The sequence below is a fragment of the Neopsephotus bourkii genome, unplaced genomic scaffold (genome assembly GCF_033783945.1).
Source record: "Neopsephotus bourkii isolate Nb327-2 ecotype Australia unplaced genomic scaffold, CSIRO-AGI_Nbou_v1 NB_1376, whole genome shotgun sequence".
NCBI lineage: Eukaryota > Metazoa > Chordata > Aves > Psittaciformes > Psittacidae > Neopsephotus > Neopsephotus bourkii.
This window is the reverse complement of record NW_026901855.1, coordinates 2,700,611-2,714,954: the sequence shown is the minus strand read 5'-3', so window position 1 is coordinate 2,714,954 and position 14,344 is coordinate 2,700,611. Positions and strand designations below refer to the sequence as shown.

Here is a 14,344-nt window from a genome sequence, read left to right as displayed (position 1 = left end):
GGTTATGGATCCATTTTAGCTCAAATAATAATAAAAAAAGAAAGCCTCATAGAGGCAAGGGATTCATAAAACAAAACATGAGCTGGGCATTCGGCAGCAGCTGCCCATGGAGTGAGAAGCACACGTTCAAGTTTGAAGGTAAACAAGCTCTCTGTACCCTGGCAGCAGCTTGGAGATTTCAGGGAGCTGGCATGGTTTGTAGTAGTGTGTGTCTGCATGTGCACTCATGTACGCAGAGACGGCTGGCACAACCCCGCTTTCTCTTTCCCCACACACTTCATTGCTGTTACTTCAGTTATTCAGTGCAGCAGAACTTGGGCATTTAGACCAAGGATCATTGTCTGGCCCAAACTGGAGCAAGTGTGTAGTGAGTGGCCTGTGTAGTGATCTCCCCATCTGCCCTGCTGCATCCCAGCACATTTCCAGGCACAACAGAATTGCAGCTTTTTAACAGCTGCATGGGACACTTGCACTGAGCATTTCTCTTCCCTGTTTAGAGGACAAACATTATGAAGCACAGAACAACAAAACATCTTACACCTGAGACAGAAGAGCCTCCCCTGCAAGAATTCAGGAAACTTTGGGGATGTGCAAGTACTGTTCTGATGAAATCCCAGCGGGCATATGAATATTTCCAAGTGATAAATAAAGCCCTGAGGAACAAACTCAAGACTTTCTGGGGGAAAAGAACAACAATGGTACACTCATTTTGCTTCGCATATGGAAAGCCTTAATAATTATTCCTTTCTTGTAACAGGCATACGTGATGCTCTCCTGACTACAGAGGACATCTCACTTACTCATTTCTAGTGCATCAGGACAGACAATTAGATCAAATGCAAAGGTTAAGACTACCTGGTACTTTAGAGGAATCAATTGTTTAACAAATCATGGGTTATCAAAAAAGAAGAAAAAGAAAAAACATTGAACATGCTGGAAATGCAGCCAGCGTTGTTGAAAGATAAGATCTGTTTCTTCCTGGTAGGTGTTCTTATATTAAAAGTTCTGCAGTCAACTAGGGAAGCTGAAAGGAGTATCTGAGCAGTCAGGGGGATTTCTGAGTTTTCTGCTCAAGTGCAGAAGATCAGACCACTGAGCAATGTCCACATCAGCCTAGACCGTAAGTGGCTGTGCCCATCACTCCTCCAAGCTCAGCATCTCTAGGATAGAGGTAACAAACTGAAAAAGCAAAAAGGAATGGAAACTGAGGATAATTCAGAAATGCTTTTCTGAAAGAAAACCAGACATCCCAGTGGAGAAGATACCATCCCATACTAGTGAGTTCTGAGCAAACGTGTGAGGAAAAGATGACATCATTACCTGGACTTCCAGAAAAAAAATTCATCCTCTTGAAGAAGCTGCTGATGAAGCTGAGCCATGATGAGGCAGAGGTGTCAGTCAAGTCCTGGCATGGGATTAGAAGAGGAAGAAGTAGACTGCCAATCTTGGCATAGCTGAGGAACAGCACTGGGAGACCAGAATGTGGCCTCTTAAAAACACTGTTTGATGCATTTGTCAGTGATTAAGGTGAGCAGAGCAGTGGTAAGACTTGTGGGTAAACCAGTAAACCAGCTGTATTAGCAAATCCAGACCAGAGAAGCAGGGAGCTTCAGAGAGATGTCTGACAGCAAGCACACACAATGCCGGTGGATGCAAGGCAGCATACATTCTGTTGATTATCTTCATCAGACCATTTGCAGTTGGAAGTTTGGGTCATGGAGCTGTGATGACAGACTGCTTCTTTGGGAGGGTGAACTAGGGGTCAAGGGTGATCCCAGCCCAGGCAGTGCCCTCACTGACCAAGGCACACTCCTGTAGCACCTGAGCAAAGCAAGCAGAGGAGAGTGCTGGTAACAGGATCCATCCACAGCCACAGACAAGGCAAAGTAATGAACCAGGGTTCATCCAGGGAGTCCCATCAGGAGCAGCAAGAGATGGGGCTGGAGGCACTGCTGCAACATCAGTCTAAGAACCACCCAGGAGATGAGACCACAAGCAGAGACAGGCAGATTTACAACACATCTTAGGTAGCGAATGAGTGGCCAAGGCTGAGCTTAAATGGAGCCCTAAAGAGAGCATGTGAGCTCCAGGTGAGTCCTTTCAAGGGCAATTAAGGCCCACTGGTGTCATCAGGACCCTGATAGTTTCTTAATATACAGACTCCATTCACATGGGGTAGGATCAGCCATGCAAGCAATTGCCTTTCTGCACTAGTTGGCCCTTAGTGACAGCCTTCCACATGTGCTCCTGTAACATCTGTCTGCCTGCACTCATGATAGGGAACATGTGTTCACATGCCTCAGGAAAGGATTTAGCACCATCCAGGCAACAGCACTGGGGAGGGGGGGGGGCTGGGGGAAGGCAACTGCACACACACAATAAAAATAAAAGTAAAAACCACCAATTCCCTCAAACTGCATTAAAAATAACACAAATGCATTTCCACTTCTCCTGAAGAATAAAGACAAAGGGCACATAATAGTAATATCTGTTAACGTAGTACATAACTGCCTGTGGGTGTTGCTGATGGTGGGTGGAGGATGTAAGCTCAGATGAGGCTCAGACACTTGTCTGCTTTAGGGGAACACCCAAAGTTACAGCAGGCAGGATTTTGAAGATAACATGTAATTTGGGAACCTTCTTGGCTGAGGGACAAAACCAGTACTTACTGGGTGTCTTTGAGTCCCTCATTGTCCATTACAGCATTTCTTGGCCTTTTTTCCCTAAAATTTCAATTCTGGCCACTCCGAGTACTGGGAAGGCAAGTCAGTTCTCTCTGCCTGGGTAATTCCCATGTTAAGGGAGTGCTTTTTTATCCCCAGAGCTCCAAAAGGTGCCACAGGATCAAACAATAAAGTGTATTTTCTGTCCTGAGCTGTGCAAAAAAGAGAGAGCACGACACCAGGAAGGCAGCCGGGAACAATGATCAACAGGGAGGGAAAAGGCAGCACAGGGGCTCGTAAATGTAACGTTTTGCTGTTACTTTGGAATGGCAAAGACACGTCCTTGTAGGAGTAAAACTGTACAGATTGCTTTGTTATTTTCAGTCCAATGAAATTAGCTGGGGTGGAGGGAGAAGTGGAGAAACAGCAGGGAGAGGCAGTAGGTATCGTGAGGGTGCCCTGTGTGTGGAGCTGCACGCACCCAGTCCCAAACCTTCCAAGCCTCCCCAGCCTTCCAAGGTGATGCCTTGGAAGCATAGTGGGACTGGGTGAATTCAGGGTCTGTCCCTGCAGCCACAGCAGGCCCAACTGGCACCTGGATGGCAGGCCAGCAGCAGGGCCCCTCCGGCTTACTGCAGGAGGCTGTGGGGAGCCTCCAACACCTCCTGCTGCTCTGTGAAGCACTGGGACCCCAAAGAACCAAATGCCTCTCCCTGCCCCTTACCTGGTCTGTGTGCACCCTGCTCCCCTTCCTGGCATGGAGAGCAATGAGAGCCTGTGCTCATCCCATCCATGCACCCCATGGGCTCTGAAGGAAGCAGCACAGTGACTGCCATGTCCATAGGCACATTGGTCACTTACTCCCCTTCTGCATTCAGTGATTTATTTATTTGATGTAGAAGCCTTTGCGTGCTCCCCCCACCCCTCATCTCCTTTCACCATCTGTCCGTTCGTTGGGAAATCTGTTCCAGCTGACCTCAAGCCGACCAGTGCTTTCCCTCTTCCCTCCATCCTGCCATGGGCTCCTCCAGACATCCCCAGCTCAGCACAGGGGCTTTTAGCTGACTATGCAAATGTCACCCAGCCAGCTGGTGTCTGCCTCCCAGAAACACATGTTCAAAAGCCCCCTGGACAGCCAGGGGGGAAAAGGGGGCAAGTCCCTATGCCCCAGCCCAGGGGCTGCTCAGAGAAAGTTACTTAGCCAGGAATTATTCAACGAACAGATGGGAGGAGGGAAGCAAGGCCGGGGAACAGAGAAAATAAGAGTGCAGTGTGTCTGTGTGAGTGTGTGCAGGTGTGGGTCTATGGCCGCCCCCGGTGAATGTGTGGGAAGTGCGAATGAAATCACTGTGCCCAGAAAAGCTGTGGATGCCCCATCCCTGGAAGTGTTCAAGGCCAGGTTGGATGGAGCTTTGAGTAACCTGGTCTAGTGAAAGGTGTTGCTGGAAGGGAGGTTGGAACTAAATCTTTAAGGTCTCTTCCAATTCAAACCATTCTGTGATTCTATGATTATATGATTCTGTGATGGGTAGAGGTGAAAGGGGTGTGTGAGAGAGATGTACGGATCAGGGGAGGATGTTGCTCATAGATAGTTTCATGGCCTTCTCCTAATGACATCTTCTACAGCATGGAAAAGGGGCTCAGCATAAAGGAGATGCAGATGTCAGAGGGCCAAATAGCAGGCCCATAGAAGCAGCCCCAGGAGAGTTACTAAAACAGGGCACGGCCAGGAGGGCTCATTTCAATTCTTCTTCAACAGCGCTCTCTTCTCTCCATCAGCTAACATCTGACTATCCACCTGAGAGCTCTAGGCCTCTATGGAGGAAGAGGGTGGAAATGCTGAAACTGGAGCTGAGGATTTGGGGAGGTATTCAGGACTCTGCAGAGAGCAGAAGAGCATTGCCACAGCACCTCACCAGGGCTGATAAACCACTGCATGATGTAAAGCCCATCCAGAAAGCCATGCATACACAGCAGCCCAGCTCACCTGGGTATCTTTGCAGGACACAAGCTGTGACACAGTCATACCCTGAACTGCTTGCAAGGAACCGGATTAATGTGATGATACCTGCTAGGTCTTCACCATGCATAAGGTGAGAGGAAAGCTTGGAGAGAAAAGGGCAAAGCATCCACAGTGCCTTTTATGAACCTGAGACAATTACGGACTTCCTCAACAGCTCTGCTGCTGCATCCAAAGGTTAATGCATGCTCAGTTTGTCAGGCAGAAAGGAAAGGTTGGGTATCTGCATGTAATTATACAGGGCTTGGACACTCTCCATGAAGTTAAGAAACTCCTTTTCTTTACCTCTTTCAGATGCTCTCCCTCATCTGACTTCAGGTGTGTGGGTTTTAAGTTCTGGGTATTTACTGATAACATTTGAGAAGGGGATGCTAAATCACATATCAGTGCCTTCTCCAGGCTAAAGAGAAATCAGGATACTGGCTCTTAAAATTTAACCAGAGTCTTCCCTGTAATAGCAACAAAACTGGAAGAAGCCAAGGTACCTCTCTCCTCAACCTACATTTCTCCTGTCACAACTGCAGCTCTGGCCCTCTGATAAGGACCCCTTGGGCTCCCTGGGAGAAGGCAGGATGGCAGCTCCAGATGTAGCTGACAGATGATGCTCTTCCTGGCCATAGGCAAGAACTATGAAATGGTGAGCTGCCAGGAGCAGCTTAAGGAGGAAATGCAGAGCGTTTGTGCAAGGGAAACTGGGAGGTTACAGCATCAATACAGAGCACAGGGGAACTGCTGGACATTGGAGATGTCTCCTTTGTATCCTGACCACAGGTGACAATGAAGCCTGTCCCTGAGTCAAGCCTAATGGCAGAGAAAAAATACACTGTGTGAAAAAAACCCAGTCAGTGCCATGTGCTCCTTTCCATAGAGATTAACAGGACACCAATGAAAGTAACCAGGGCTGAGTTTGCTCTCCAAAATGTACTTGAAGTCTGGAGTAAAGAGACACAGTATTCAAGGATGGAATGGACTGGTCGTGCTCGTATCTGTATTTATCTTGCCTGGATTTAGAGTGGCTCCCAGGATGTCACTGGCTTTTAGAAAGACCAAAGTACAATATGTGAATGGATACTGCCATACCTAAGGTACGTGTTTGATGTGTCTGGGTTTGTCATGAGACAAAAGTGGTGGGTTTTTTATGGAAGAAATTTGGGTTATTTTTGCACTAGGGCAAGGCTCAACAGAGGCAAAGTGAGAAGGCATGTCAGCAGCCTACATGAGCATAGAACCAGATCTTCCTCTTTCACATATGCTAGATGCTCTGTCATAGATCATGGTCATCCCTGAAATTACGGGAAAGGCACCTGACAAGCGTAGCTCCTTCAGGACCAGGGGCTTAGGCTAAGGGGAACAAGGCAGTGCTGTAGCAGCTGATGCAGCCTTTGGAGCAGAGACTTGTCAGTGCATGCTTTGGGCACTGTAAGACCAGCTGGATGTCCCTGGACAGCTTGAGGCTGAGAGAGCTCTTCATCACCAGCCATCACAGGGCAAGAAGGAAACCACAAGGCTGCATCTACACTAGTGAATTTACCAGGGCATGGGCACTCGCACTGGCACTCTTTGAACATGGGCAGGCTCCTGGGGGGTGCTGGTCTCCAACAGTTAGAGGCCCCCAGGCACTGCCTGGGTTTGATTTGGAGGAGGGGAACCACATGCAACACATTGTTCTCCATAAGCAGAACAGAGGAGGCCTCATTGTGCTGTGGTGGAAGAGGTTTGGGACATTTCAGCATAAGCTATGCCCTGCAGCTTGAGTTTAAATATACTTGTATAGGCATACGCACAGAAGCCCGTCAAAGGATACCAGAGGGAGCCCATTTAAAAGAGCAACTCAGGAACTCTGAATCAGGAGAGTGCCCTCCACTGCTCAGTGCTCAGCCAGACCCACTGAGCAAGAGCCAGCACCTGGGCCCGTAAATCCTCAGCCTAACTGTAAACCCAGAGCTTGAGCATCCAGTTTAACACGGACCCAGGGAGCCGTTCTCTCCTCCTGGCTGCCCATGTAAGGTGCTGGCTCGGCCTCACAAGCAGCCCCAGCCGCTGTGCAAGGCAGCCGGCAGCCCTTCCACCACCCACCACCCACCACCCACCACCCCACTGCCGAGCGGGTGCGGGGTCCCACCGGGCTCTGCGGGAAGGCTGGGAGGCAGCGTGCGAGGAGGGGGAGCGGGGCTGTGTCTCATGTCTCCTCTCCCTTTGTGTGTACCTCCTGGTACGATTATTAAACGCAAATTACAAAAGATGTGACCCAAATGATCTTTATTTCTTCTTTCGCCGAGCGGTGCCTGCAGGTCCTGATTCTGAATTCCGTTTCAATTACAGATGCCATTTTAACACAAAGTGGCTTCTGTCTGCAATTACCGGCACTGACGGCAGCGCAGAGGCAGCTCTGGTGGCAGAACACAAAAGCCTGGCATCTTCTGCCTGTTTAGAAACTTTCATTTGCTGTGATTAAAGGCAGAAGACACAGGAGTTGTCTGTCTGCACAAGTGCACTCACTGTACGCACACGCTCCTTCCCGGTACACTCCCTGAGAAACCAGCCCTCAGCACTCACCTCCACGAATCACTCAGGAGGACTTTAACTGATGTTCCAGCTGATATTATGCAGACAGACTGACAGAGTTAACCCCATCATGCCCTGGCTTAGCAAGGAAACTCTGCTGGTAAAGCTGAGCAGCCTGAATTGCAGAGCAGAGACACTGGTACGGGCTTGGGTGCAGGGTGATACAAAGATGAGCAAGCTAAAGCAGTACCCTCTCTTCACTTGCAGCTGAAATGCAGCCTCCTGCATAGGGGCGTGGAAGTGCTACATACATTACTGCCACAAATTAACACAGGGAGAGGTGGTGAGGAATCCCAGAGCCAAATGAAGCTGGTAACAGGAGACACACACATCTGCTGGCATTGGCAATTACCTAAGACAAGTGGGGTTAAGACCTGAAATCCGTGGGGCATGGACCCAGCTTTGCATCTTGTTGCAAAACCAGCAGCTCCATGCGCACAGCATCCTCTGGTTCTCAAGAAAAATTCACAGTGACTGCGGTTTGACAGCTAAAGTCAAACACAATGGAACTCAAAGAGTACATTTCCGTGCAGCGGCTGCATGTCGCTCCCTGCGGCTGTATCCAAGAGCCGCTGCTCTGCCTTGAGCTGGGGCACTGCCTGCATGCTGCCCCACTGACAGCCACACACACACCCCCAGGGCCAGGGAGGCAGACACTGCCTCTCTTCCGCCCCATCATGAGGCTAGATTTTGCTGCTGCTTCTTAAGTATACACTGCTCTGCCTCTTTGTCCTTCAGCCTCCTTCCTCCACAAGTTTATCTTGCTTGTGCATAAGCTTCAAGATTATTCTCATCTTCCAGACCCTTTCCTTCCTTTCTATCCAGCCTCCATCAATAACTCCTGCTCTCCCCCCACCCTCACTCCCTTTTCCCACACCGTCCATAATGTACCGACCATTTTCCATGTGCTCTTTAATGTCACTGCTCTCAACAGTTTCCACAGAGCCAGGAAGAAGCTGATGGCAGTTGCTGCCAGCTGGTGAGGGCTGTTGTTCACGTTTATTTTGTTACCCAGTTTTCTTCTCCTTGTCTGTTCCCTGATGTGTGGTTTATTTTTCCAGTGTGGTGGTTTATTTCTCACTCCTGCATGTTTGCTCGAATGCAAGTGCACAACATTGAGCACACGTGAGCACTACAGCAACACGTGCAGTGCAGTGTGCAGCCAGGGCAGCCCTGGCAGGTCCAAGCCCCCACGGCAGGCAGATGCTGTATCCCAGGGAAGACTGCTGCGGCTCAGCAGTGAGGGGTAGGTGGCTGACGTGCCTTGGCTGGATTGGTGTGGGCACGGGGAACAATGGCCATGGAGACCCCAGCTCTGTCCCTTGGGAACAGCCCTCAAGAAGACACTGTCATTCTTGCTCTTTAAAGCCCTTCCAGAGCTTGCATGGATAGAACAAGTGTTGAGACTCTTGGCCACAAAATATGACCTAAATAGGTGGTTTGTAGGTCAGGAAGGCAGTTCGCACCCCCTTACTGCACAATCCCCATTTTCCAACAAGTCCCCCAGGTCCCTTTGAGGCCTGAATCATAGAACTGTTTAGGCTGAAAAAGACCTTTAAGATCATCAAGTCCAACCGTTACCCTAGGACTGCCAAGTCCACCATTGAACAATGTTGCTAAGAGCCTCATCTGAACGTTTTCTGAACACTCCCAGGGATGGCGATTTCACCACTACCCTGGGCAGCCTCTGCCGATGCCTGACAACCCTTTCAGTGAAGAAATCTTTCCTATTCAATCTAAACCATCCCTGGCACAGCTTGAGGCCATTCTCTGTTGTCCTATTGCTTGTTACTTAGAAGAGACCAGCCACGTCTTCTCTGCATCCTCCTTTCAGGTAGCTGTAGAGAGCAAAAAGGCCCCCTCTGAGCCTTCTCTTCTCCAGACTAAACAACCCCAGATACCCTCAGCCGCTCCTCACTGGACTTGTGCTCCTTCACCAGCTTTGTTGCCCTTCTCTGGACTGCAGGGCCCTACCAGGGAGAGAACCAGGGCCATTAAATCTCACAACCCAAAACAACAGCACTTGAAAGGTTTCTGCCCAGCAGTGTCTGGTATCCAAACTCTGCGGGTTTTCCCCATCCCACCCTGTGGCGGGGCAGCAGGTTTCACATGGGCCCAGCCAAGGCACCCGCCTCAGAAGCCAGTGCAGGATGAAGAGGGGGCAATTTACAGCAGTGGTTATTGAGTGGTGTGTGAGCCATTTGTCACGCTGAGCCCTGGCACCTTGTTCTACCTGTGTTGTGTGTGTTTTATTGGTGTTGAGCAGAGGGAGGCCAGAGCAGAGGGGAGTCTGGGAGGCGAGGCACTCAAGTGAAAAATGAACCGAGCCAAACAGGATTGAGAAAGAGAGAGAGAGGGACATGCAGGGGAAGGGGGTTAAGGGGCCGGATTATAAAACACAAGACAAATGTCCCCACTGGCAGCAGGGTTAGTGAGCAAGAGGGAAGAAATGGGAAGAGTCGGGGGGGACAGGGGAAGCAAAAGAAAGGGAGAATAAAGACACTGCTTTGTGGCCAGCACTATCCTAATGGGATCAGGGATGCACATGTAGTCAGAAAAATAATTATCAGTTTAACAAAGCAAGGGGCTGGGGGGGAGCGGAGGAAAGCTACAGATCCAAATGGAAAGTGCCCCAGGGTGTCCAATCTGCTGGGTTTAAAAAAACACCACATCATTTTGCCTCACCCCCCTTTCTCCCCCACTGGGAGTTGGCTCCTTCCCCGTCCCCCCAGCCACCACCACCAAAAGCAGTGGGACTGGGAAGAGAGCAGAAGGTCTGTTTAGAATTTCACATCCCTTCCATCCTCCTCCCTCCGTGCTAAACTTTCAAGACAAAAATCATAAAACAAGGTGCTTTGTTGGTGAGGCAGATTCAGAGATCTTCCTGTTAGGCACAAGAAAGGGAAGAGAGCGACAGGGAGTGAGACAGAGAGATGGCTAGATGGAGGGCTGGCTTTGTGCTTGCAACAAGCCACTAAAGGTGCATTTTTAATTAAATTTATACAAAATGTGTCAGTTTTATCTCTATGTTTCAAACCTGACTCTTTTCTATCAAAGTAAAGTATTGATCTTCACTGCCCCGAAGCTACCTGACTGAATTAAACAGAATAAATAGAAGAAGGACTGAAAGGGCTCAGAAACAACTGCAGAGAGGCGAATGTTTAATGGCTCCACAGTCATTTGCTGCAATTAAAAAACAAAACCATTTAGAGGGGCTGTTAACACCTTGAAGTCTGAAAATCCTCACTTCAAAAAAGCCCCAAAACAGCTTCCAGGCAAAACATTTTAATTGCCATAAATACTTCCAAGTTCAGCCATGGCTGGTGCATGTGCACATCATACAGACAGACAAACAGATCCCTGGGCCCAACAGGACAGAACCCACTCAGCTGGTGAGACATAGGTATGGTCTACATGGCACAGGACACCTTCAGCCAAGGCAATGCATGTATCCATGTGACCCAGACACATACACACTTAAGCAAAATAGTGAGAAGTGAAGGATGGATGTTTTAGGCCCACAGGTCTGTTTTCCCAGTGTGACATTGCCTGTACTGAACATTATTCTCCAAACTGGGCATACTCAATTGCATGTCATGAGTCTCTTAGGCATTTTACAAAGCTCTCTCTGTGCCTGTCTTATGTCACAAGAAGCATCACAGATCTGGTGCTGCAACCAGTCCCACTCAATTAAGAACTAGGTGTGTTGGGGCTGGGGTAGACAAAAGCACACAGACAGGGCCCCCAGTTTCCTTAAAGGCTCCTGACCACCACGTGACATAAAACAAAAAAAACCAACCCAGTTTCCTGGTTAATTTTAAGGGAATGTGGCACTGTGTGACCTACCAAAGCCTGTCTGAATGGCCTGAGCATCTTTCAGCATGGAAGGGATCTCCCATCCTTATTTTCTAGTCCTCTTCTGCTGAGCTCAGCAGAAGAGTTGATTGTGGGTACTCTGTAGAGAGATATCAACAGGCTGAACAGCCCTGCTGGCTTCTGACTTCCGGAGTTCACACTGGAAACAGTTTGGCACATTCACAACTCATCCCTTTCTCTGGGTAATTCTGGGATGAGGGGTGCAGCCTTATGGTAGGAAGCCATTTTTGCAGGAAATGATTAGTTTCCTACCTCAGTGGGGGCACTACCAGGTGGGCATTGTGCTGTGCCAATCCTAGGGAAGGTGTTTGTACAGAGACTATGAAGTTTTACTTTGTGGTTTTGAAAATACAGAAGGAGCCCTATAACCTGAAGACAGCTTTTGGTTGAACATCAAAATAAACAAATATGCTGCCCTTGTGCTTTATTTCAGTTAGTGAACTAATGTGCCTGCAGCACTAGATGGATGCTTGGAGGTGCTGGACTCTGTTCCTAGCTGTGTCTTACCGTAGGACCTTAGGTCTTACCGTAGGACCCTACATAAGTTGCATTATCAGCCCATGACTCTGGTCTGTTTGAGTGAAATGAAGAGCATCTAACAGCTTTCCCACAGGAACATACAGAATCTTAAGTCTTGGGTACCATGGGTTTGAGAGCCATGGAAGTGAGTAAGAGTATCTCTACGGGGCATAAATCAGTACAGATGGACAATACCAAAGATGGCTTTAAAAGAGCTAGTGCAGATCCTTGAAGAAGAGGCACAGCACTCAGCTGTGCAAATCCAGGCTGCTTTTCATCCCTCTAAGTGAGCTCAGGTATAGCTACAACAGCCTGAACTATAATCACCCATTTATCTAGCAGGTTGATTCACCAAGCCATGCACCCATCTGTGCACATAACCCCACAGCCCACAGGGAGCCACAAGCTTAACTTCAGTGTGGCTTTGGAGCTTGAAGTGCTGAGAAGGTTGCTTGACTTGGACCAAGTCCTTTGGCAAATTCCCAAGGCACTTTTCTGGCTTTGCGGGTAGTTCTGCTGACTGGGGTAATGATCGAAGCAAGACTTCAGGCTATCACATGGACTGTGAGTCCATCTTTTTTGGCTGATTCAAAATGTCCCACAACACCAAAAACAGTGTCCCTCATCATTTCAGGGCCAAAAACCACCCTGAGAATCTTCCTTATTTGGATCTGAAGGGGGGATGATTTTTGCTGAAGGAGCAGGGTCAGATAATAAAAGCTCTGAGCAGTTATTACTGTGTCAGTTTAAGCAAGTGAACCCTGCATTTTCTCATCTTTCAAACATTTTGTTCAACATTAAGTAATGATGAAAGATTCTCTGTGAACAGCAGGACATTTCAAATGGAAGCAATAGCATAAATGCCACCATGCACAATTCTTGCCTCCGATTGTTACAGGATCACATGTTTTTAGAGAATCTGCTATGCCCTGTGCATGAGTTTGTATTGTGGCAACTCCCTCACCAACATCTGAACTGCAGGCTGACATTCATCCCAGTCAGCTGAAATGCTCAAAAGCAACAGAAGCGCAGGGACAGAAGCCAGCATGGCTCTGCTTGACAGGATTTCAGAGCTACACTCTCACTTGAGCATCAGGAAGTTCTGCCCTATACCCTTCCTGGGCTCTCAGCCTCTCAGGGGTGAAACAACCCTACAAATCTGAGCCAGTTGCCATATTCTGTAGCAGAGGGTACATACGCATTCAGTCAACGCTGCAACTTGTGCATCTGAAATGAACCGTTTGGGAACCAAAGAATATGCATTTTTAGCGCTAAGGTTGAATACTCCTGCTGCTTATGGCCACGCTCCTGCTGCTGCACTTCAGAGCGTTTTGCTTTGTTACGGACCCCTGACTACTACTCTCTAAGCATTTCAGCCCACACTCCAGTCACTTCACAGATTGCAATGAATGCAGATTTGAGTTTATGGGTTCATAAAAGTGTGAATTAGCACAACAATTTTCCCCCGGCCTATTTGCACAGCCCTTCCTCAAGTGACCTGTCCCTTCAGACAACACAAATATTTCAGCTCAAGCAAACAGCCCAGCAAGGCATTTTTAAGGGACTGGAATGAGATCTGTGGCCCCAGGAAGTAATGCCTCTGGGAGCACGAAGCAGAAGCATCACTGTGAAGCCCAGTACTTGCATCTACTGGCAACATTATAAAGCACTGAGAAGTAAAATCCTTTAGCCCTTGTAAGAACTACAGTGAGCCCAGCAGCCCAGAAAGTGCCAGCTGTACAGGCTCTTAGCCTGGCATTGCTATTGCCATCCATGCTAAGCAGAGAGGAGTGAGTAGACCTCCCCTGCCTGTCTTGCACTGGTGCAGTGGTGCCTCTCACCTGCAGTACAGACATAGCAGCACTAAAGCAATCCACTCCATCAGACACAGACCCCAGAATGAGCACCTCATAGTGCCCCAGTGCTGTGCTTCTCCGCACACATGTGCCTTGATCTCTTCCAGCCTCTACTCTGACATCCTGTATCTTCAGGTTGTGGAAAACACTGTCACCCAGTAATCTGCCCCTTTTCCTGCTCTGTCCATATCACTGGTGTGATCAGTCCTATCTCTGCATGAAGGAGGGACTGGCTGACCAAATTTCTTTAATTAAAAGAAAAAGGATCAGGTTTATTCCAGATAAGCAGGCAGGATTAAAATAGAAAGAATAGACAAGGGGCAGCTGTCAGCACTCCAGCTGATCCAGTGTGATTATTAATAATGATAAGCAGGAGAAGAGGGCTAATAAAAGGATAATGAAGTGGTCCTGAAAGTGACAGGAGATAGAGCCCGATAAGAGGGCCCATGGCCCAGAGCTACTCTGGCCCCAATGAGGTCGGTGGGGAGCAGCCTGCGGGGCAGACTTGGATAGCAGGGCACTAAGAGGAAAGGTTTCATCTCCCCAGGGTCCATAGCAGAGAGATTAATGGGCTCAGAAGCTCTGGATGTCCATGTCACGCAGCATTCATGACTGAATCAATCAGGATTCAAGAAGGGGAAAATGGATGACCCAGGGAATTACAGACCAGTCAGTCTCACCTCTGTGCCTGGCAAAATCTTGGAGCAGATTCTCCTGGAAGGCATGCTAAGGCACATGAAAAACAACAAGGTGCTTGGTGACAGCCAGCATGGCTTCACTAAGGGGAAATCCTGCCTGACCAATTTGGTGGCCTTCTATGGTGGGGCTACGGAACTGATGGACAG

At 48.7% G+C, this 14,344-nt stretch overlaps 1 protein-coding gene across 1 annotated transcript in view; it reads left to right on the top strand.

The window, feature by feature from the left end:
* Nucleotides 1-9,008: 9,008 nt before the first annotated feature.
* The window catches only part of ACYP1 (acylphosphatase 1), a 428,968-nt gene continuing 423,632 nt past the window's right edge, over nt 9,009-14,344 (top strand). The window contains exon 1 of the mRNA XM_061367455.1: nt 9,009-9,016. The gene's annotated coding sequence lies outside the window, so the exon portion shown is untranslated. The remainder of the gene's footprint in view (nt 9,017-14,344) is intronic.